This window comes from Hemiscyllium ocellatum, chromosome 18 (genome assembly GCF_020745735.1).
Source record: "Hemiscyllium ocellatum isolate sHemOce1 chromosome 18, sHemOce1.pat.X.cur, whole genome shotgun sequence".
Taxonomy (NCBI): Eukaryota; Metazoa; Chordata; class Chondrichthyes; order Orectolobiformes; family Hemiscylliidae; genus Hemiscyllium; species Hemiscyllium ocellatum.
In genome coordinates, this window is record NC_083418.1 from 62,237,815 (window position 1) to 62,262,814 (window position 25,000).

Genomic DNA, 25,000 nt, shown 5'->3' on the forward strand with positions numbered 1-25,000 from the left:
GACAAGGGGAGAATGTGTAAACTCCACACAGTCACCTGAGGCTGGAATCGAACCTGGATCCCGAGTGCTGTGAGGCAACAGTGCTAACCACTGAGCCACCCCAAATGGAAACTTGGGTTCTAAAGTAGACAAAAATGGGGTTTCATTTTTAGCCCTTTGAAGGTAGCTTTTTTTTTCGTAAGGGTTAGAAACCCATAGTTTTTTGCAGTGGATCAAATAGCTTTGCTAATAAATCATAAGACTTAAGCTGAATGATTAGATAAGTTTCCGGGTGAGATATTTTCTGAAGCGTTTGGTGAATTCAGGTTTTAGAATCTACAGAAAGAGGGGCCAGAAGCAGTTTGTTTGCAAGAAATGCAGTCTCAGAGTAGTCAAAGTCAGACTAAAGTTAGTGTGTTAACCATATCGTGTATCTTGAGGGGAGATGAAGAGAATCATATTTGGTGAATGTGCAGAAAAAGAAATGCACGTGCCTTTGGCAGTTGAAAGAGAAATCATAGAGTGAAGTTAGAACTGATGTTGAGTATCTGTAAGGAATATTACTGGGAGAAAATGAATGAATATTAATGATACTTCACTGGTGTTGAATATCTGTAAGGAATATTATTGGGAGAAAATAAATGAATATTTGTTATTGTTGTTTGTGATAAGGTCTCTAAAATTGTCTTTTCTTTATCTTTGACCAACAATCAAATATTGTTATGTTAAAATTACATTGGCAATCTTGTGTGATTATGTTCAGTGAATGATTGCCACAGGAATCAAATTGCAAAGGTAAAACTTATGGTCTATCAAGCTAAGTTTCACTTCCTGTCTGACCTGTCTAATACAACCATCAGCTAGGATCATAACAGGCACTAGAATTGAAAAGGTTACATAAATTGTGTTTGGGCCATGTTATTCGGAATCCTGAATGCATTTATGGGATATCAGTTAGAGACTAGGACCTAGAAATTGGCCTATGGAGACAGGACAGAGGAAAATGGCTACAGGAAAGAATCACCATGGTAGATAAGGTCGGAATGCTGGAGATCCTTTGCCACATTTGCCCACATGGTATTGAATCCTGGGGAATTCCACTGCAACATGAAAACAGCCTTTCACTGCATCACTCTGCTTTTGTATCCATGCTGATATTGCCCTGTTTATACCCACTGGACTTCAATTTTGTGCATTGTTGTCCTTCATCAGACACCTTTTGGAAATTCATATACATATCGACAAATTTTTTTTTCATTCAGTCTGTCATCTCCACTTCATCAAGACCTCAATTCTGTTAGTCAATAAGGATTTCTCCTTCATGATTCTCTGCCAGCTCCCCTTTAATTGATCTTCACTTATCTAAGATGCTGTTATTTTTACTTGTGGATTTTGTTTTTAAATGCTTCTCTGTTGCTGATATTAAACTGACTGCCAGGTTAATCCTTTCTCTCATTTTGGAAAGTGGGTTGTGATGCTTGGAGTCCTCCATCCTTTGGTGACAGCCATTTATCAAAAGAGGATCTGGTTTTCCTTAACTACTTTGTTTGTATCATTCTCAAAAATCTCATCAGGTCTTTCCCATTTAGTATTTATTCAATGCTATTTTTCAAATTGTTTTCATGACCTTGGCATGCAATGGATTCCAAATTCCAGGATTTTAGGAGGAAGGTACAAAGGAGACGTCAGAGGTAGGTTCTTTACGCATAGAGTTGTTAATCCATGGAATCCTTTGACATTCTGTGGTGGTGGAAGCAGAGTCATTGGGAATATTTAAGTGACAGCTGGACATGCACATGGATAGCAGTGAGTTGAGGGGTGCGGAGGTTAATTTATTACATTTTACATTAGGATTAAACCTTGGCACGACATCGTGGGCCAAAGAGCCTGTACTTTTCTATGTTCAATGTTCAATATTATCTCCTTACATAAACAACGATTCCTCATATTATCACCAAGTTTCGAATTATCATAAATCTACACTTTCTGGCCCTTCTGAGACTTTTGCATCAGTAATGGCATGTATTTTGCAATGAGTATTTAGGTCTATGTGTAAGAGTTGTATGTTAGTATTAAATATGCACAATATAGAGGGAACAGAGGGGTCCAGTGACCATAACTCTATTAGTTTTAAAATAGTGATGGAAAAGGATAGGCCAGACCTAAAAGTTGAAGTTCAAAATTGGACGAAGGCTAATTTTGACAGTATGAGGCAAGAGCTTTCAAAAGCTGGCTGGGGGTAGATATTCACAGGTAAAGGGGTGGCTGGAAAATGGGAAGCCTTCAGAAATGAGATAATGAGAGTCCAGAGACAGTGTATTCCTGTCAGGTGAAAGGAAAGGCAGGTAGGTGCTGGATGAACGAAAGAAGTTGAGGGTTTGGTTCAGAAAAAGAAGGAAGCATATGTCAGGTATAGACAGGATAGATTGAATGAATCCTGAGAAACGTATAAAGGCTGTGGGGGTATACTTAAGAGAGAAATCAGGAGGGCACAAAGGGGACATGAGATAGTTTTGGTAAATAGAGTTAAGGAGAATCCAAAGATTTTTTTTACAAATACATTAAGGACAAAGGGTAACTAGGGAGAGAATAGGGCCCTCAAAGGTCAGCAAGGAAGCCTTTTTGTGGAGCCACAGCATTAGGAGAGATACTAAATGACTATTTTGCATCAGTATTTACTGTGGAAAAGGACATGGAAGATATAGAATGTAGGGAAATAGATGGTGACATCCTGAAAAATGTTCATATTACAGAGGAGAAAGTGCTGGATGTCTTGAAACACATAAAAGTGGATAAATACTCAGGACCTGAACAGGTATACCCAAAAACTCTGTGGGAAGCTAGGGAAGTGATTACTGGGCCTCTTGCTGAGATATTTGTACCATCAATAATCACAGGTGAGGTGCCGGAAGACTGGAGGTTGGTTAACATGGTTAACACTGTTTAAGAAAAGTGGTAAGGACAAGGCAGGGAACTATAGAACACTGAACCTGACATCAGCAGTGGGCAATTTGTTGGAGAGAATCCTGAGGGACAGGATGTAAGTGTATTTGGAAAGGCAAGGAATAATTAGGGATAGTCAACATGGCTTTATGCATGGGAAGTCATGTCTCACAAACTTGACTGAGTTATTTGAAGAAGTAACAAAGAGGATTGATGAGGGCAGAGCAGTAGATGTGATCTATATGGATTTCAGTAAGGTGTTTGACAAGGTTTGCATGGGAGACTGGTTAGCAAGGTTAGGTCTCATGGAGTACAGGGAGAACTAGCTATTTGGATACAGAACTGGCTGAAAAGTAGAAGACAGAGGGTGGTGGTGGAGACTGGAGGCCTGTGACTGGTGGAGTGCCACAAGGATCAGTGCTGGGTCCTCTGCTTTTCATCATTTATATAAATGATTTGTATGTGAGCATAAGAGGTATGGTTAATAAGTTTGAAGATGGCACTGAAATTGGAGGTGTAATGGACAGCAAATAAGGTTGCCTAAGATTACAACAGGATCTTGATCAGATGGGCCAATGGGCTGAGAAGTGGAAGATGGTGTTTAATTCAGATAAATGCGAGGTGCTGCACTTTTCGAAAGCAAATCTTAGCAGGACTTAAACATTTGATGGTAAGGTCCTAGGGAGTGTGCTGAACTAAGAGACCTTGGAGTGCAGGTTCATAGCTCCTTGAAAGTGGAGTCACAGGTAGATAGGATTGTGAAGAAGGCGTTTGGTATGCTTTCCTTTATTGGTCAGAATATTGTGTACAGGGGTTGGGAGGTCATATTGCGGCTATACAGGGCATTGGTTGAGCCACTGTTGGGAATATTGCATGCAATTCTGGTCTCCTTCCTATTGGAAAGATGTTGTGAAACTTGAAAGGGTTCAGAAAAGATTTACAAGAATGTTGCCAGGGTTGGAGGATTTGAACTATAGGGAGAGGTTAAATAGGCTGGCGCTGTTTTCCCTGGAGTGTCGGAGGCTGAGGGGTGACCTTATAGAGGTTTATAAAATCGTGATGGCCATGGATAGGATAACTAGACAAAGTCTTTACCCAGATGAGGGGAAGTCCAGAACTAGAGGGCATAGGTTTAGGGTGAGAGGGGAAAGATATAAAAGAGACCTAAAAGGCCACATTTTCACACAGAGGGTGGTACGTGTATGGAATGAGCTGCCAAAGGAAGTGGTGGAGGGTAGTACAATTGCAACATTTAAAAGGCATCTGGATGGGTATATGAATAATAAGTATTTGGAGGGATATGGGCCAGGTGCTGGCAGATGGGACGAGATTGGGTTAGGATAGCTGGTCGGCATGGACCAGTTAGACCGAAGGGTCTGTTTCCATGCTGTATATCTCTATGACTTTAAAGGTTTGCTCCTGCTCTTAGATCGTATATAGCAGAAGCTGGGTCTTTGTTCAAGATTGATTTGGATAGACTTTTCATAGAGAAGGGACTCAAAGGTATTAAATACAGATATAAAATAAACCTGAGACCACAACCATGTGAGCCATGACATTGTTGAAGGATGGAACAGGCCTGAACGTTGAAATTAGCTCCCACCCCCCCCAAAACTAGTAAAACTTAAAAATGATCCATACTGCTCCAATTGCTTTGTATATTTTCGAACAATGCTCCAATATGACTTAGTACGTTAACTTCTATGTCTTTCTTTTTAAAACACTCTTTCTATTGGACTGCTCCTGTTTCCAACCTCATATTCCAAGCTATTTTGCTGACTGTGCGCTAAAATATTGTAATATTAGTGTGATCAACTATTTGGGAGCGCTGCATCATCTGATTGTTCAATATTCACCGAAATCTTAATCTCACACCCTCCTCTTGATTCCGGAATCAATATTCAGAGGCTCTATTTCCTCGGGGGTGTCATGTCCAGTGGGACCGGCCGACAGGATTTGTGGGATCTGTAGTTCACATTACGCCAACTAAGACTACATGTCCCAGCATTCCCCGTCCCTTCGACGTTGCTTGGCGACATGGGCAAACAGGTAAGAGCCTTGGAAAATGCTGCGAAACCCACTGAAATTATAACAACAAGCTGCATCTAACAACTGCCTGAATCCTCCTCATGAATAAACAACACTCAATACAAATGGTTGTAGTCATGGTGGGGGAGATCATCCACAGTGAGGAGTGGAGGAGCCTGTCTACATTGTATCTGTGGGTATTGGGGGGAAGGGGAGTAGCATTGGGGGAGGGGGTGTGGGTATTGGGGGAGGGGGGAGTGGGGTTAGGTGGGTGGTGTGGGTATTGGGGGAGGGGGGAGTGGGGTTAGGTGGGTGGTGTGGGTATTGGGGGAGGGGGGAGTGGGGTTACGTGGGTGGTGTGGGTATAGGGGAGGGGGAGTGGTGTTAGGTGGGTGGTGTGGGTATTAGGGTGAGGGGGTATGGGGTTAAGTGGGTGGTGTGGGCATTGGGGGAGGGGGGAGTGGGGTTAGGTGGGTGGTGTGGGTATTGGGGGAAGGAGAGTGGGGTTACGTGGGTGGTGTGGGTTTTTGGGGTGAGGAGATGTGTTGTTGGGTGGTTGGGGTGAGTGGGTGTGGGGTTAGGTGGATGGTGTGGGCATTGGGGGAGGGGGGAGGGGGGAGTGGGGTTAGGTGGATGGTGTGGGCATTGGGGGAGGGGGGAGTGGGGTTAGGTGGATGGTGTGGGCATTGGGGGAGGGGGGAGTGGGGTTAGGTGGATGGTGTGGGCATTGGGGGAGGGGGGAGTGGGGTTAGGTGGGTATTGGGGGGAGGGGAGTGGGATTAGGTGGATGTGTGGGTATTGGGGGGAGGGGAGTGGGATTAGGTGGATGTGTGGGTATTGGTGGGAGCGGTAGTGGGGTTAGGTGGGTGGTGTGGGTATTAGGCTGAGGGGGAGTGGGGTTACTTGTTGGTATGTGTTTTTGGGGTGAGGGGGTGTGGTGTTAGGTGCGTGGTGTGGGTATTGGGGGAGGGGGGAGTGTGGTTAGGTGGGTGGTGTGGGTATTGGGGTGAGGGGGTTATGCGGTTAGGTGGGTGGTGTTGGGTTTTGGGGTGAGTGGGTGTGTGGTTAGGTGGGTGGTATGTGTTCTGGGGTGAGGGGGTGTGGTGTTGGGTGGTGTGGGTATTGGGGTGAGGGGGTGTGGGGTTAGGTGGGTGGTGTGGGTATTGGGGTGAGGGGGTGTGGGGTTAGGTGGGTGGTGTGGGTATTGGGGTGAGGGGGTGTGGGGTTAGGTGGGTGGTGTGGGTATTGGGGAGGGGGAGTGGGGTTAGGTGAGTGGTGTGGGTATTTGGGTGATGGGGTGTGGGTTTAGGTGGGTAGTGTAGGTATTGGGGTGAGGGGTGTGGGGTTAGCTGGGTGGTTTGGGGTTTTGGGGTGAGGTGTGTGCGGTTAAGTCAGTGGTGTGGGGTTTTGGGTTGTGGGGGTGTGGGGTTAGGTGGTTGGTATGGGTATTGGGGGAGGGGGTTTGGGGTCAGGTGGATGGTGTGGGTATTGGGGCAGGGGATATGGGGTTAGGTGGGTGTTGTGTGTATTGGGGAGGGGGAGTGGGGTAAGGTGGGTGGTGTGAGGTTTTGGGGGGAGGGAGTGTGCGGTTAGGTGGGTGTTGTGGAGTTAGGTGGGTGGTGTAGGGTTTTGGGGGGAAGGGGGTGTGGGGTTAGGTGGGTGATATGGGTATTGGGGCAGGGGATGTGGGGTTCGGTGGTTGGTGTGGGTATTGGGGCAGAGGATATGGGGTTAGGTGGGTGTTGTGGGTATTGGGGAGGGGGGAGTGGGGTAAGTTGGATGGTGTGGGGTTAGGTGGTTGGTGTGGGTATTGGGGCAGGGGGTGTGTGGTTAGGTGGGTGGTGTGGGTATTAGGATCAGGGATTGTGAGGGGCATAAGATGTGAGGGTTAGGGGAGGGCATGTGGTGGTTCAAAGGAGCTTCGGATGGGAGCGGGTGAGGGTTGGAGGTGAGGGTGTGATATCTCTACACTGGGGAAATGGGGATGGTTTGTCCACACTATCTGCATGTGTGTTTATGTATAAATGGTCTCTGTGTAGAAATGGTGGTGTGGTCTGTCTACAGTATTGGGGGGAATATCAGTCCACTAGTGAGCTTTAAATGGTCACTATCATCTAGGAATCACAGGAGAATTATGATATATACTGAACAGAAGGAAGTTCTATAGAAATTGTGCCTGTTGTGCTTTTCTGAAAGTTCTGTTCAGTTTCAGTTCTTGGTTGTTTATGATTTTATTTCTTTCAACACTCCAACAAACTATATTGCAGATTAATTTCCTGGGAGAGCAGAAGGCTATGAAAAGAAAGGCAATCCTAAATTGTCTTACAGTGACATTAAGGATGAATTGATAACAAGAGAAAGAGTCCGTTAACGACCACAGTAGTATTTTTGTATGTTGTCCCAGAGGGTGTTGTGAATAGATACATTGTGTCAGTGAGAGGGTCAACATGAAATCATGGAGAAGCTCTGTGATACAATTAAATGAATCAACACAGACAGAGAGGAGGTCCTTAGTGATCTGGCAGGCTGAAAAGAAGATAAATCTCTGGAACTAAATGAACTATTTCTGAGTTTATTGAGTGAGGCAACAGTAGAAGTAGCACTGATGTTTGCAAACGTTTTCAAATCGTCTCTGGCAACAGGAGAGGTGCTGGAGGACTGAAGAACTGACGGTGTGGTACTGTTCTTCAGGAAGGAGCAAGGGATCAACTAGGAAACTACAGGCTAATTGGACTAACATTGCTGGTGGGGAAATTATTGGAAACAATACTGAGGATGTTGCTGGAAAAGCTGGGACTTTTTTCCCTGTAGCATAGGAAGTTGAGAATCAATTTGATAGAAGTTTATAAAATAGTGAGAGGTTATAGATAGAGTTAATGGTGGTTGACTTTTCCCTAGGTTGGGGATTTCAAGACTCGGGGACACGGTTTTAAAGTTAGACGTGAAAAGACACATGGCAATTTTTTTTTACACAGGGTGGTTCGCGTGTGGAATTAATGTCCTGAGAAAGTGGTGGAGATGGGTACGATTGCAATGTTTAAAAGACGTTTGGGTAGATACTTGAATAGGAAAGATTTGGAAGGATATGGGCCAGGAGCTGGCAGATGGGATTATGTTTGGTTAGGACTGAATTGGATTGAATGGTCTATTTCTGTGCTGTATGATTCTATGACTCTCTAATGTCTGATTTACTTCCCTTTTAACCATTTAAAATCATTACCTCGTCATTGTTCTGACAGACCCTCCATTTTTCTGGGTTAAATTTCACCAACATTGATTCATTCTGTTTACTAACCTGTCTTTGTCTCCTAAATTCATACAAACCATTCAAAAGCTAACCAGGCTTTCTATTGTAATGTCTGTAAATTGATATTATGTTGCTAAATAATGTCTGTATTACATATTATAGGCCAGTGCAAAGTGTTCTAAAGTCCTCGAACATTAATATGATTTTAATACCATTTACCTTAATCTTATAATCAGAAGCCTCTTGTGTAATGGCATACGAAATTGATTTTGAGAATCCACTTGTCCTGCAATTCCTGTCACTATACACTTCATTATTTCCTCAAGCACTTGATGCAGTTTGTCAGCTATGACTAGATTTCTCTCTCTGTGATGATGTTAATTTGGTCTGGTTTCATGGCAGGTAGAAACCTACCCCATCTACATGTGAATTATGTGGGAAAGAAAGATTTATATTTATCTAATTTGTACATTTACAACATTCTACAAAGAAGTTTTGTTATGAGCATTTTGTTTTCTCTTTGAATTCCAGTGCTCCTGTTTTTCAGTTTGTTTCATGTGGAGGCCCCAGAAAGCAAATTTTATAAAAATAAGTTTCTTATGAAGCGACTGTAAGATTTCTGCTGAATTGCAGATCATTGCAACATGGCCTGAGAGGTAATTGTTGCAAAAAGAAATGGTGTTAACCACTGTGCCACCTGGACTGCTGAGTAATCTAGTTTTCGTCCTTTTGTTCGTGTTGAAACCATTCTGTTTAAGAAACCAACATTGTGGCACCTGTTCTTATAATTTGTGCAATAAATCTGACAATGCTGTGTTATCATTTCTAAAGCTGATTTGAGAATTGCTTTTTAATATGAAATTTAGATCGCAATTTTTCCAGTTTCACACAGTATTTCTACTGAACAATAGTCTGCAGATTAAACTATTGGAATTTGGCCTTCTATAGTAACTAATCACTCTCAAGGTGGTCACTCTTAGCCCTGAGAAGGTCCAATTCACCTCAGATTACCCTGCAGCTCCTCTGCAGTAATAACGGGGGTGTTTGCCATTAAAGCGATGCCGCTGTCAAGCCAAAAAGACGTTTGTCGATCACACAAATGAATAATGTGGTATATGCATTTCCTTGCTTGTGTGTTGCCAGGTATGTGGATTGAAAATCCCAAAGATGAGTGGGTCGAATCAAACAGCGTGTCTCTGGCTGCTCGCAATAAGATACTGATTGTCCACAGCCAGCCTGTACTTGCAAAGCCCACAGCAGTGTCTAAGATTAGATGCAATTCTAAAATTCAATACTTGCTTGGTAATCCTGCATGTGCAACAGATTATGCTGACAGTATAAAATTTATGATAGTACAGTATGGCACACTTGTATGTACTGAAAGGTACATATAATATTACACAAGGTCCTGTTCTTTGCAGATAGAAAGAACATGTATATACACTGTATCTGTTTCAGCCATTTAGAGTCATAGAGATGTACAGCATGGAAACAGACCCTTCAGTCTAACTCATCCATGTCGACCAGATATCTGAAATAAATCTAGTCCCACTTGCCAGCATTTGGCCCATATCTCTCTCAACTCTTCCATTTCATATATTCATCCAGTTGCCTTTTAAATGTTATAATTGTACCATCCTCCATCACTTCCTCTGGCAGCTCATTCCATACGTGCATCACCCTCTCTGTGAAAAAGTTGCCTTTAGGTCCCTTTTAAATCTTTCCCCTCTCACCTTAAATGTGTGCCCTCTAGTTTTGGACTTCTCCACCCTGGGGAAAAGACCTTGTCTATTTACGCTATCCGTGCTACTCGTGATTCTTATAAACATCTATAAGGTCACCCTCCGCCTCTGACGCTCGAGGGAAAACAGCCCCAGCCTATTCCGCCTCTCTATCCAACATCCTTGTAAATCTGTTCTGAACCCTTTCAAGTTTCACAATATCCTTTCCATAGCAGGGAGACCAGAATTACATGCAGTTAGGCCAAAAGTGGCCTAACCAAAGTCCTTTACAGCTGCATCATAACCTCCCAACTCTTATACTCAATGCACTGACCAATAAAGACAAGCATACCAAATGCCGCCTTTGCTATCTTAGCTACCTGTGACTTCACTTTCAAGAAACTACGAACCTGCAATCTAAGATCTCTTTGTTTGGCAGCACTCCCCAGCACCTTACCATTAACTCCTGCCCTGATTTGCCTTTCTAAAATGCAGCACCTCACACGGCACGGTGGCACAGTGGTTAGCACTGCTGCCTCACAGCGCCAGAGACCTGGGTTCAATTCCTGCCTCAGGTGACTGACTGTGTGAAGTTTGCGCATTCTCCCTGTGTCTGCGTGGGTTTCCTCTGGGTGCTCTGCTTTCTTCCCACAGTCCAAAAATGGGCAGGTTAGGTGAATTGGCCATGCTAAATTGTCCATAGTGTTAGGTGAAGGGGTAAATGTAGGGGAATGGGTCTGGGTGGGTTGCGCTTTGGCGGGTCAGTGTGGACTTGTTGGGCCAAAGGGCCTGTTTCCACACTGTATGTAATCTAATCTAAATTCCATCTGCTACACCTTGGTCCAATGGCTCATCTGATTAAGATCCTAGTGTACTGTGAGGTAGCCTTTTTTTGCTGTCCACGAATCTCCAATTTTCGTGTCATTTGCAAACTTATTAACCATACCTCCAAATCATTTATATGAATGATAAAAAGCAGCGGACCCAGCACTGATCCTTGTGGCACACCACTAAACACAGGCCTCCAGTTTGAAAAGTAACCCTCCACCATCACCTTCTGGCCAGTTCTCCCTGTATTCCATATAATCTAGCCTTGCTAACCAGCCTGCTACGATGAACCTTGTCGAATGCCTTACTAAAGTCCATATAAATCATGTCCACTGCTCTACCCTCATCAATCTTCTTTGTTACTCGAAAAAACTAATTTTGTGAGACATGATTTCCCACCCATAAAGCTATGTTGACTATCCCTAAACAGTCCTTGCCTTTCCAAATACATGTGAATCCTGTCCCTCCGGATTCTCTCCAACAACCCTGCCACTATTGATGTCAGGCTTACTGCTCTATAGTTCCCTTGCTTTTCCTTACCACCCTTTTTTAAAATAGTGGCATCATGTAACCAACCTCCAGTCTTCTGGCATCTCACCTGTGGCTATTGATGATATAAGTATCTCAGGAAGGGGCCCAGCAATCACTTTTCTCACTTCCCATGGAGTTCTAGGATACACCTGATGAGGTCCCTGGGATTTATCTACCTTTATGCATTTTAAGCTGTCCAGCACTACCTCCTTTGTGATGTGGACATTTTTCAAGATATCACTATTTATTTCCCACATTCTATATCTTTCATATCCTTCTCCATAGTAAACACTGATGCAAAATACTCATTTAGTATCTTCCCCGTTTCCTGCAGTTTCACACATAAGTGGCCTTGCTGATCTTTATGGGGCCCTATTCTTTCACTAGTTACCCTTTTGTCCTTAATGTATTTGTAGAATCCCTTTGGATTCTCCTTCATCCTATTTGCCAAAGTTATCTCATGTCCCCATTTTGCCTCCCTGATTTCTCTCCTACTGCCTTTATACTGGATTCACTTGATTTTTGTTGACTATACTTGACATCTGCTTCCTTCTTTTTCTCTACCAAAACCTCAATTTTTTGAGTCATTCAGCATTCCCTACAACTCTTAGCATTTCACCCTAACAGGAACATACTCTCTCTGGACTTTATCTTATTTTTGACGGCTAGCCATTTTCCAGCTGTCCCTTTACCTGCAAACAATCATCCCCAATCGACTTTTGAAAGTGCTTGCCTAATACTGTCAAAATTGGCCATCCTCCAGTTTAGAACTTTAATTTTTAGATCCGGCCTAAACTTTTCCATCACTAGAATTATGGTCACTGGTCTGGAAGTGCTTCCCTAATGACATCTCAGTCACCTGCCTCCCTTGTTTTCCCAGAGGAGGTCAAGTTTTGCTCCTTCTCTAATAGGTACAGCCACAAACTGAATCAGAAAACTTTCTTGTACATGCTTAGTAAATTCCTCTTTATCCAAGCTCTTAATACTATTGGCAGTCCCAGTCTACGCCTGGTAAGTTAAACTCTCCCACCATAACTACCCAATTATTCTTACAGATAACAGATCTCTTGACAAATTTGTTTCTCAATTTCGCTCTGACTATTGGGGAGCCTATAGTACAATACCAATAAGGTGATCATCCCGTTCTTATTTCTCAATTACGCCCAAATAACTTCCCTGGACATATTCCCAGGAATTTCCTCTCTACTTAGAGTCATAGAGATGCACAGCATGGAAACAGACCATTCGGTCCAACTTGTCCATGCCAACCGGATATCCCAACCCAATCTAGTCCCACCTGCCATCACTCAGTCCATGTCCCTCAAAACCTATCCTATTTATATCCCCTTCCAGACGCCTTTTAAATCTTGCAATCGTACTAGCCTCTACCACTTCCTTTGGCAGCTCATTACTAATATACATACCACCCTCTGCTCTGACGCTGCAGTTGATTAATTTATCAGGGCATTGTCCTGACCAATCAAAGTCAACCTGCGTGGTTTGAAATTTAACTAAATCTGTCTGTTAACTGTCAATTCGTATCAATGGGTGCACTATCAATGACAGCATCTCTACCAATCAGAGTCCACTAGTCAATCAATTAGCAATTTGCTCTTCTGCAGCATAAATGTTGGTTTTGCCTTTTAATTGGCATTCTTGCAAAATGTCCTGATGACTGTAAGTCCAGAAGCTTTGACCAAATGTGGTCTTTTTCAACAATAGCAAAAATATGCTAATTTTTAATAAGTGCATAAGAAATAGGAGCAGAAATTGGCCTTCTAGCTGTTCAAGCTTGCTTTGTCATTAGATAAGACCTACTTCAACATCATTTTCCTGCACTGTTCCCATATCCTTTCTACGTTGAAATCAATTGATTGGGGTTTTAAATATACTCAGCATCTGATCATCCACAGCCCTCTGGGACTGAGAATTCCAAAGGTTCCTCTGAGTGAAGAAATTCTTCTTTTCAGTCCTGACTGCCCTGTTCCTTATAGAGCGATAGAGTCCTACAGTATGGAGACAGGCTCTTTGGCCCAAACTGGGCCATGCTGACCAAAAGTTCTCAGGCTGTGCCCCTGATTTTAGACTTCCTAGCAAGAGAAACATCCTACTTCATCTACCTTGTCAATCCCTGTAAAATGTTTGAATGAGATCACCTCTCATTCCTCTAATTTCCAGAAAATAAAGTCTGAGAATATTTACTCTTTCCTCCTAAGACAATCTCTGCCTTCAGCAGTTAGTTTGAATCTTTGCTGTACTTGTTTTTCATATTAATGTTGAAGAACAACTGACAAGGTATTCGATAGGGTTTCTTTTTTACAGACATGAAGGGTAAAAAAGGCGCTATGGCATTTATTTTTATTTGCCATATCTTCGTTAGACTAACGGTCTTGGCTCAGCCAGGCTGTAATTCTGGGAACATCGGAGCAGGATGAAACCATTCAACCATCTGAACCTGCACAGCCTCTTAATGAAAAAAATTATTGTGATCTCAACTCTACTTTCATGTCTGACTCCTGTACCTTATATATATGTGATTTGGAGGAGAATGTACATGGCCTGATTAGTACGTTTGTGGATGACATAAGTTGCGGGGTGCTGCAGATAGTGAGGAGGACTGCCAAAGGATACAGCAGGATATAGATAGACTGGAGACTTGGGCGGAGAAATGACAGGTGATGTTTAATCCAGACAAGTGCTGGTGATGCATTTTGGAAGATCTAATGCAGGAGGGAGGTATACAGTAAGTGGCAGAACCTGTAGAAGTGTCAACATAAGAGGATGTAGGCGTATGGATCATAGTTCCCTGAAAATGGCAAGACAAGTGGATAAGGTAGTCAAGAAGGTATATGGCATACTTGCCTTCACCAGTTCGGGTACAGAGTATAACACATTGGCAAGTCATTTTGCAGCTGTTTAGAATTTAATTAGGCGACATTTGAAATATTGTTTACAGTTCTGGCTGCCACATTACTAGAAGAATGTGGAGGGTTTGGTGAGGGTGCAGGAACAGTTTACTATGAGTTTGCCTGGTTTTAAGGGTATTAGCTATGAAGAGAGATTGAACAAACTTAGTTTGTTTTCAATTGAACTTTAGATGATGAGGTTCCACCTGACAGACACTTACAAAATATGAAAGGCATGGAAAGAATGGATAGTTGGAGTCTTTTTTCCTAGGTTAGAAATGCCAATTGTAGGGTAAATAGGTTTATGGTAAAAGGGGGTAAGTTTAAAAGGAGATGAGAGGCAAGTTGTTTTACTCAAAGGGTATTAATTTTCTGGAATGCAACTAAAGGAAGTGGTGGAAATGGATATAATAGAAAGGTTTAAGAGGCATCTTACAGATCCATGAATAGGTAGGGAAGAGGCATATGGACCACATAGAGGCAAAAGGATGTCAGCAAGTCTTGGTGGGCTGAAGGGTCTGTTCCTATGCTTACTGTTCTTATTAGTTTTTTTGATTCAAGCACAAGGACCCTGAAATCCTCCTGACTTACAGTCTTCTGCAGTCTTTCTCCATTTAAGTAATATATGACTTTTTTTTTGCTGCCAAAAGGCATAACTTCATTTTCCCCTCATTATATTCCAACTGCCAATTTTTTGACCACTTGCTCAACCTGCCTATACCCCCCCCCGCAGCAGACTCTTTTTGTTAACCTCACCATGTACATTTCCATCTGCTTTTGTGTGATCTACAAACTTGCTGATTGTACATTTACTTTCCTCATCCATTAATATATTACAAAATAATTGTGGCTCCAACACTGATTCCTGTAAACGTATCTAGTTAAGGGCTGCCATCCTTTGGCTGCAATCTTAACTCTGTCTTCTATTCGTTAGTCAATCCTCTGTTTGTTCTAATCTTACTCTCCCCAACACTATGGATTCTTATCTTGTTAAGTATCCTATGTGAAGTTCCTTTCGAACATCTTTTAGAAATCCAAATATATTTCATCTACAGGTTTCCCTTTAGCTATCTTTCCTGAACCACTTCAAGAAATTCTAAATTTTGTTAGGCTTGAGTTACTTTTCATAAAGCCGTGCTGTCTCTACTTGTTAAAATTATGCATTTTTAAATGCCCGCGATAGCATACTTTATGATAGACGCATAACATTTTCTCAGTGATAGATGCCAAGTCAAGTGGCCTGTAGTTATCTTTTTTTGTCTCCTTCCCAGTTTTCCATTCCTCTGGGACTTTTCTCAAATTTGTGGGAAGGTTATTTCCTGTGCATCTGCTATCTCTGGAGTTATTTTCTTTAATATCCTAGGGTGCAACCCATCAGGCTCAGGGGCCATTAGCCACATCAATTTCCCTGGTACTTTTTCTCCCATTTTTTTGCCTGTTGGTCATTTGGTATTTTGGGAATATTTTTAATATAATTTGCTACGAAGACTGTTGCCAGTCATTTTTAGCTCCTCTGCCATTTCCTGGTTTCTGATTAATATTTCCCAGCTTTATTCTCAAAGGAGCCTTTCTTCATTTTGGCCCCTCTCTTCCTTTTTGTATGTTTGAAGAAGTGCTTACTGTCCATAGAATCATAGAATCAGAATCACAGAAGTGTTACAGCACAGAAGGAGGCCCTGAAGCTCATTAAATGAGCATCATTACCTAGTTCCAGTCTCCATTTCTTCCCCTTACTTTGGCATATTAGTTTTATGGAGAAAGTGAGGTCTGCAGATGCTGGAGATCAGAGCTGAAAATGTGTTGCTGGAAAAGCGCAGCAGGTCAGGTAGCATCCAAGGAACAGGAAATTCGACGTTTCGGGCATAAGCCCTTCATCAGGAATGAGGAAAGTGTGTCCAGCAGGCTAAGATAAAAGGTAGGGAGGAGGGACTTGGGGGAGGGGCGATGGAGATGTGATAGGTGGAAGGAGGTCAAGGTGAGGGTGATAGGCCAGAGTGGGGTGGAGGCGGAGAGGTCAGGAAGAAGATTGCAGGTTAGGAAGGCGGTGCTGAGTTTGAGGGATTCGACTGAGACAAGGTGGGGGGAGGGTAAATGAGGAAACTCATTTGACCAACCAACCCAACCACCCCGTGGCCCAACACTTTAGCTCCCCCTCCCCCTCCCACTCCTTGGACTCCTCCATCGCCAGACCATAACAACACGACGGTTGGAGGAAGAGCGCCTCACCTTCCGCCTGAGAACCCTCCAACCACAAGGGATGAACTCAGATTTCTCCAGTTTCCTCATTTCCCCTCCCCCCACCTTGTCTCAGTCGAATCCCTCGAACTCAGCACTGCCTTCCTAACCTGCAATCTTCTTCCTGACCTGCTGTGCTTTTCCAGCAACACATTTTCAGCATATTAGTTTTATGCAAATAATCATCTTATGCCCTCTTTAGTGCCTCAATTGAATCTGTCTCCAGCACATTGCTAGGCAGGACATTCCATACTTAGTGAGTGAAAAAGTTTTAATTTCCACTTCATCCTTAGTTCTTTTCTGATCACTTTAAATCTCTGCCCTCTTGATCTTGTTCCCTTTAAAAAGCAGGAATATTTTTTCTCTATCTACTCATCCAGCCTGCTCATAATTTTGAAAGCCTCTATCAGATCTTCACCCAACCTTCTGTCCAAGAAGAACAGTCTCAACCATTCTTGTAAATGAAATCCACTTAGCTATAACTTGCTAGTTAACCTTCAAGGTTTGTTTTCTCCCTTTTTTGGTAATCTTTTGTTGGCTTTTCGAACTTCCCAATCCTCTGGCTTACCACCAGTTTTATTTTTCAATTTGACATTACCCTTATCTTTGTTAACTTGCTCTAGTTTATCCTCTTGCTAGACTTCTTCCTTACTGGGATATATCTTCACTGTGAATCATTAACTATTTTCTTCAACATCGTCTTTGTTCATCAACTCTTTCCCAGTCCACTCCAGCCAACTTAATCTTATTCCTTTATAATTAGAGGTCTTTTCATCTAGTGTTTTGGCCAAAACACATTTCCCAACCAAATCCTCCATTTAGCTACAGGAAGGCACTTCCCTGCTCAGTGGTACTTTTTCAATTTTAGTACTGTATTTGGGTTTTACAAATGTAGCAGTCCAAACACACTACAGAGGAATCTCAATTATCTGAAAGACACGGGCGAGCAGTATTTCATTTGGTTAATCAAATTCCAGATAATCAAATGCTGGATAACATAGTTTAGCCAAGCATCGGGACCTTGTGATCTTGCCGGATAATCTGATATTTGGATAATCGAATGCCAGATAATCGAGGTTCCTCTGTATCTGCTTTCAAGTTTCAACTTTTGTTTCCCTTCAAAACCATTTCAATTTTAGCTGTTTGCTGTTAATTCTTCATTATTTTGAAGCGGGGACAGTGGTTGATCTTAGTGGTTTTCTTTTTCTCAGTATGTGCAGTGGATCATGTAGTCTCTATTTCTGCTGTCAGTTTATGTTCAGTGTTTGGATGTAAATGCTCAATGTCTGCTTTTTTATTACCACTTCACAGACAGGATATAAAGCAGCAGTAATTTCCCTAGCATGTAAATTCTTTAATGTTATTCAGATAGTTGCATTATGATGCACAGGCATCCCTTTAATTGTCAGGTAGACCTTTTGCTGTTGACTAACTTTATAGTGAGTTACAGAAGGCTTGGTTCTACATAATTCATATATTTTGGCTGTTAGCAAAATTGATTTAATGCTGTTGCTGTAATGTAATTGTACTAAACTGAGTGAATTTAAAACTTTCTTTTGAATTACCGACCAGTACTGTTGGTTCTGAATGTTGTGATGAACAGACTGGAACATGGAGACACTGTGCAGAGAAATATCTGTTTTTCATTCTTTTCTCATGGTCCCTGATGATCAAGGCAATTCTGGCTTTGAACAATATTTCCCTTTCACATAGGTATGAGTTAAAATTTAACATTTTCACTCAATTTATGCTCATAGTAGTTTTTGCCCTACATTTACGACTAGTTTGGTTTTTGTGTGTAGAGATAATGCTTGGTCATTCTGAGAATGGAAATCATTTAGAATTTTGCACCGTTTTTAAAATAGAAAACTAACCGATGTCTTGGAACATAAGTCATGGAATAGCCATTTGACCGTTTTGGGCCTGGCAATACTATTCAATAAAATCGTGTTTGACCTGATTGTGGTCTCATCTCCAGCTTCCTTCCTTTCTGCCCTGCATAATCCTTGACTCTCCTCTATCAAAAAAATCTGTTATTCAACCTTGGATAAATTCAGTGGCCCAGCCGCCACTGCTCTTTGGAGAAGAGAATTTCACATACTAACAACCGTCTGAATAAGAACATTTTTCCTCCTCTCCATTCAAAAAGTATTAAATAAAAGTATACTGAATGAAGGTAAAACAACAAATAAGCCAGGTGAACGTTCAAATTGTTTCTAACTCAATTACATCTTTTTTCAAATAGAGATCAAAACTCTACACAGTAAACCAGATGTAGTTTCGTCAGTTACTTTATATAATTTGTGCAATTTCTCTCTTTTTATATTCCATTTCTCGTTGCAATAAACAGCAACATTCCACTTGCTTCCTGCTAAACTGCTCACTGCATCTATCTCATTTTTTAAATTGAATTCTTCATGTTTTTTTAATCAGAATGTTGTCTGTGGTCTGTCATTCCCTGATCCTCATCCTTTTTTTTATCCTTCTCGGAGATTGAGACAGTCCAACTGCCCTATGGTACCTCACCCATCTGAGCATTCTTTATGCATGAGGCCAGCCTTGATTATGGGTTGGCTTCACATTTACCTTCACATTTCAAACTTGACAGGGTTCAAACATCTACACGCACTATTTTAATGGGATTTGGATTCAAATTCTGAGACAGTTGCAATTGGAAATGAATTGATCACCAATTTGGAGAGTTAGCTCCAAGACTGTGACCCAGCAGGTTTGAGGGTAACTAAATTTCATGATTCTGTTTTATTAAGTGAACACTTTGGACAAAAATCTATCAGAAAATAAAACATAATCAAATGTAAATAGAGTCAAATTTGTATTATGACAGTCTGGGTTAAAAAAAGTGGTTGCTTGTTACTGTCTGTAATTAATGTAACATTTATCTTTTCTGATGTCTTCTGTGCCAAATGTATTTCCAGTAATTTTAGCTTCATACACTGAAATAGCAGCTATGAAGGTGTAGGTTTTTAATCATTATCTTTTCTGATTCTGGATTTTCTTTAAAATTTGAAATTATTAGCCAATAGCTTTTTCTATCTCTGATCCATTTGCTTATTGGCTCACTATTCTTTGAATACCGACGTTGCACTTGATTGGATATTAATACATCATTTATATGTTAGTTGAAATTAGTGACCTTCACTGCCCTTTTAAATGTAGAGGTAAGATAAATAGAGCACAAATATGACTAACAGCTTTGGTCACTTCCATAATGACATGCCATTTCTCTCTCACTGAGTTTTCTGGACTGTGCCTAAAAACAATGTGGTAATAGTAGATCAAATTTTGTCGACAAAGTTTAATTTATATTTTTCTAGATGAAAGAAACTTTGCAGAGACTGACATGAATTATCGAGGGACATCATTCAACAACTTCTCTACAGTTCAGAATCCTTTGATAAGTTATTCAATTGCAACAACCTTATTTGAAAGCTTCTGTATTATAAGTACAGTAAATAGTTCTATCTTTAAAAATGATTGCTATTAGTTACTATGGCAGCCCTGCATCCTTACCTCTGATCACTTTCTTTAAACAATATTACCGTCAAGTACAAAGGAGGCTGAACTTGCTTGTAGATTTAGAAGGTGGCGAAGACTTGGCAGACATGCAGCATACAAGCAGTGTAGAAGATAATTCAGGGAGTTTACAGCTGGTGCAGATGGTACTAAGCAGAACCCTGATGGGAGTAACTGTCTGATTGCTGGAGTACAACAGATGCAACAATGACGTTCTAAAGGTACAAGATAACCAATATATCAAAATACACTACAATACATCTGCAGCACCTAAACTTCATTAATATTCTAATCCTCTTAAAACTTGATTAAATCCTTCATGTTAAATTCCCTTTGCTAGTTATCATACTGGTTGTAATTTTAGGGAAAGCTCTTCAATTTGTATTTCTTTTCTTAGATGTAGAGATGCTGGTAGGCAACTTTTAGGTTTATTATTAAAGCAAAATGTTACCTGACTTGGGTACATTAATGATACCATGGGTCAGAACCCCGCAGTATAATGTACATTTTTAACTTTGTGCATTGTAACTCTAAAATATGTTATTTTAAATGAGAATTAATACAGTCAAAAAATGGCTGTGGATGTGAATTAAGTGACTTTCTCGACGGAAATACACTCCTGGAATGTCACCTATGGAAATGAAGAGAACTTCAAATAACATCCCTTCACTGTGGAAAAGAGGCAAGTCAAAACAGACTGGACTGTGATCTCTTGTGACAATGAAAATAACAAGATGCTGATGACCCCTACTGAACAGCAAGCCATTTCCCTGCAGATTATGTCCCACGCTGCATTCATGTTTTGTACTTTTCCCTTTGAAGAATACACAAGGACAGTTTAGTGCACTAATGGGACTGAATGCTCTTGTGCGTACCAGCCTGGGTTTGAGTATTACCATACCAGTCAAAGAGCTCTCTCCGAGTCACTCCTGTGTTGCGAGAAAAATGATTCTTTAGCTCGGAGTCATGGAAATTAGGTAGCTAGCAGCCAAGCAAAAGGAAACAGGACAATAAAAGTACTTTCTCTGACACTGAATGCTAGAATACAGTCATGGCCAATAGGAATCAGAATGATAAAATCTCTACTAATCTGACCATAAAATTGACGTTTCAACTAACAATGTTAATTCTACTGACAGCCTTCACTGCAACAGCTACAATGTTCAATTATCCACTCTTCACAAACAATTCAGAATCTGATGTCTTTTAAATCTTTATCTTTTTTGGACTTGCCTCTTATTTCTAATCTCTGTTTGTGTTGTGTTACTAATTCTTCTGTAGTTTGTTAGTTATTGAACTCATGCTTTATTAACTCATAAGCCTGAATAAATTGTCTCCTTTTTTGGGCATAAATTCATTTGAGTCTGGGAAAATACAAGGGAAGGGACCTTTTTAAAATTAATTCTTGTGATCAACTGAGAGGATGGGTGAATAAAGAAGTAGAACAGTTCATCCCTCCTCACCCATGAGTTTAATGATTTGGGGTCTGGTCATCTCGACTGCCAACATGTGATTCATTGAAGTTTTTGCATTTGTGATTAAGAAACTAGTTTTCGCAGAAACTCAAACTGTAACCTAACAAGAGTAATTCCCAAATATATGGTCATCACAATTTACTGATTATTCCTGAATTGAAAACGCTCTTTTAATTTATTGTGATTTCTAGCAAGAACATTTTATGAAAAGAATTTTCCAATTTTGTTGTATTCTATGGAAGGTGATGTCTTTACGAAGCTTTTTGAATTGTAATGCAAAGGAGAGGCTGAATAGACTGGGGCTATTTTTCTCTGGAGCATCGGAGGCTGAGGGGTGACCTTAAAGGTTTATAAAATGAGGGGCATGGATAGGGTAAATAGACAAAGTCTATTTGTGGGAGTCCAAAATTAGAGGGCGTAGGTTTAAGTTGAGAGGGGAAAGATTTAAAAGGGACCTAACAGACAACTTTTTTATGCAGAGAGTGGTACAGGAATGGACTGATCTGCCAGAGGAAGTGATGGAGGTTGGTACAATTACAGCATTTAAAAGGCATCTGGATGGATATATGAATAGGAATGGTTTAGAGGGATGTGGGCCAAATACAGGCAAATGGGACTAGATTTATTTAGGATAACTGGTGGGCATGGACAGGTTGGACTGAAGGGTCTGTTTCCATGCTATATGTCTCTATGATTCTAAATGCACAATAATGTTCATTCAGTAACCAGATAGAATAGCTGTACAATTGACAGTCAACATGATAAGTAGATAGTAAATAGTGCTCAGAATAAGTTCTAGAAAATATTATACTCTTGATTATAGAGAGGTCATGTGATGTAGTGGATGGCATTTCTGCCTCTAAGAAAGAACTTTGGATTCAAGTCCCACTTAGAATTCCTTGGTCATTAAATTCCTATGTGTCATAATGTGGCTGAATAAATTGAGGATCAAGCTGCAAATCCTTCTCATACATGCTAACAGCAGGTAGTAGCAGTGGGCAGGATTCCTGGTCTGCCATGTAATGGAAAGAAAGTTTAAGACCTTTACTATCACTGTCCAGAGCTCCAGGCTGCTTGTTGCCACAGCAACTCAGTCTCCCTGTGTGATATGTAACAGGCCAGTACCACTCTTGATTATGAATTGTATAGACTTTATCAAAAGACACTAGACACAATTCTGGGTTTCTGATGGCAATGTTGTACGGCTGTTTTCAAAGACAAATCCAGAAGATAAATAACATGCCTTCTTTCTTAGACAGATTCTCAAGACTGAAAATTACATTCTTTCATTTGGAATTGTGGCTTCTGAGATGACTAAATAGTCTAGTGCTGAATTTGCATGCCCTGTCACAGATTTATAGGGGATCTTATGGTAAAATGGTATTGTCTCTGCCTCCAAGCAAGAAAATCTGTTTAAGTTCACAACGGATTGATGAAAGTAACTATCCTACCACAGGTGGGGCAGGTGATGTTTAAAGTAATGGTTGGATGCTGAGGTTTTTCTACTTTCCTTTTACTGTTTTGCATCACTAGATCACATGACCTCTTTATAATTAAGAGATGCTCAAGACGGTTAGCAGCTTTGTAGATGTGTCCTCTCCAATTTCGGAAGTTTTGGGGACGGATTCCCATGTGTTGATGGCGATATTGCATTTTTTCAGAGAAGCTTTCAGGTTGTCCTTTGAAGCATTTTCTCTTTCCTTCTAATAAGTGCTTGCCGTGGATAGCTATTATTTGGAGGACTTGTGTGAGACATGTGATGTGGCAACAGTTGATTGACAGTACCTGGTACATGATGCTGGTGTTGTTGGCCTGTGACAGGGCAGTGATTTAGTAGTGCTGAAAATGTGTTGCTGGTTAAAGCACAGCAGGTTAGGCAGCATCCAAGGAACAGGAAATTCAACGTTTCGGGCCAGAGCCCTTCATCAGGAATGAGCTTCAACGTTTCGGGCCAGAACCAACTCGGTGATTTAGTAGTGACTATCCTGCTATTGGATATGCAGGATTTTGCAGTTGCAACGCTGGTGATATTTCTCTAGGGATTTGAGATGTCTGTTGTACATTGTCCATATCTCCAAACTATGCAGAAAGGTTGTTAACACTACTGCCGTCTCAACCAGGAGCTTTGTGCCAGGTTTGGAATATTTGTCATCAAATATTGTGTTCTTCAAATAGCTAAAGGCTGCACTGGCGCAGTGGAGACTCTGTTGTGTTTCATCATCAAAATCTGTCCTTGCTGCGAAAAATCTACCAAGATGTGAGAATTGAAGCATTATTCTGTATCGTGCAGTTTTTCAGTTCTCTGCTTTTTCCTGTCTATCGCTGATTGATGAGGGCAGAGCAGTAGATGTGATCTATATGGACTTCAGTAAGGCGTTCAACAAGGTTCCCCATGGGAGACTGATTAGCAAGGTTAAATCTCATGGAATACAGGGAGAACTAGCCATTCGGATACAGAACTTGCTCAAAGATAGAAGACAGAGGGTGGTGGTGCAGGGTTGTTTTTCAGACTGGAGGCCTGTGACCAGTGGAGTGCAGCAAGGATCAGTGCTGTGTCCTCTACTTTCTGTCATTTACATAAATGATTTGGATGCGAGCATAAGAGGTACAGTTAGTAAGTTTGCAGATGACACCAAAATTGGAGGTGTAATGGATAGCGAAGAGGATTACTTCAGATTACAATAGAATCTGGAGCAGATGGGCCAATGGGCTGAGAAGTGACAGATGGAGTTTAATTCAGATAAATGCGAGGTGCTGCATTTTGGGAAAGCAAATCTTAGCAGGACTTATTCACTAAATGGTAAGGTCCCAGGGAGTGTTGCTGAACAAAGAGACCTTGCAGTGCAGCTTCTTGTAAGTGGAGTCGCGGGTAGATAGGATAGTGAAGAAGGCATTTGGTATGCTTTCCTTTATTGGTCAGAGTATTGTGTACGGAGTTGGGAGGTCATGTTGCGGCTTTACAGGACATTGGTTAGGCCACTGTTGGAATATTGTGTGCAATTCTGGTCTCCTTCCTATCGGAAAGATGTTGTGAAACTTGAAAGGGTTCAGAAAAGATTTACAAGGATGTTGCTAGGGTTGGTTGATTTGAGCTATAGTGAGAGGCTGAACAGGCTGGGGCTGTTTTCCCTAGAGCGTCGGAGGCTGAGGGGTGACCTTTTAGAGGTTTGCAAAATTATGAGGGGCATGGATAGGATAAATAGGCAAAGTCTTTTCCCTGGGGTCGGGGAGTCCAGAACTAGAGAGCATAGGTTTAGGGTGAGAGGGGAAAGATATAAAAGAGACCTAAGGGGCAACTGTTTCATGCAGAGGGTGGTACGTGTATGGAATGAGCTGCCAGAGGATGTGGTGGAAGCTGGTACAATTGCAACATTTTAGAGGCATTTGGATGGGTATATGGATAGGAAAGGTTTGGAGGGATATGGGCCGGGTGCTGGCAGGTGGGACTAGATTGGGTTGGGTAACAGGTTGGCATGGATGGGTTGGACCGAAGGGTCTGTTTCCATGCTGTACATCTGTATGACTCTAAGTAGATTATGAGGTGGAATTCATACTTATTGAATTTATGAACCT

The 25,000-nt window shown here is 41.5% G+C and overlaps 1 protein-coding gene across 1 annotated transcript in view; it reads left to right on the forward strand.

The window, feature by feature from the left end:
- iftap (intraflagellar transport associated protein) overlaps window positions 1-25,000 on the forward strand; it is an 87,142-nt gene that overhangs the window by 16,020 nt on the left and 46,122 nt on the right. The window lies entirely within an intron of this gene.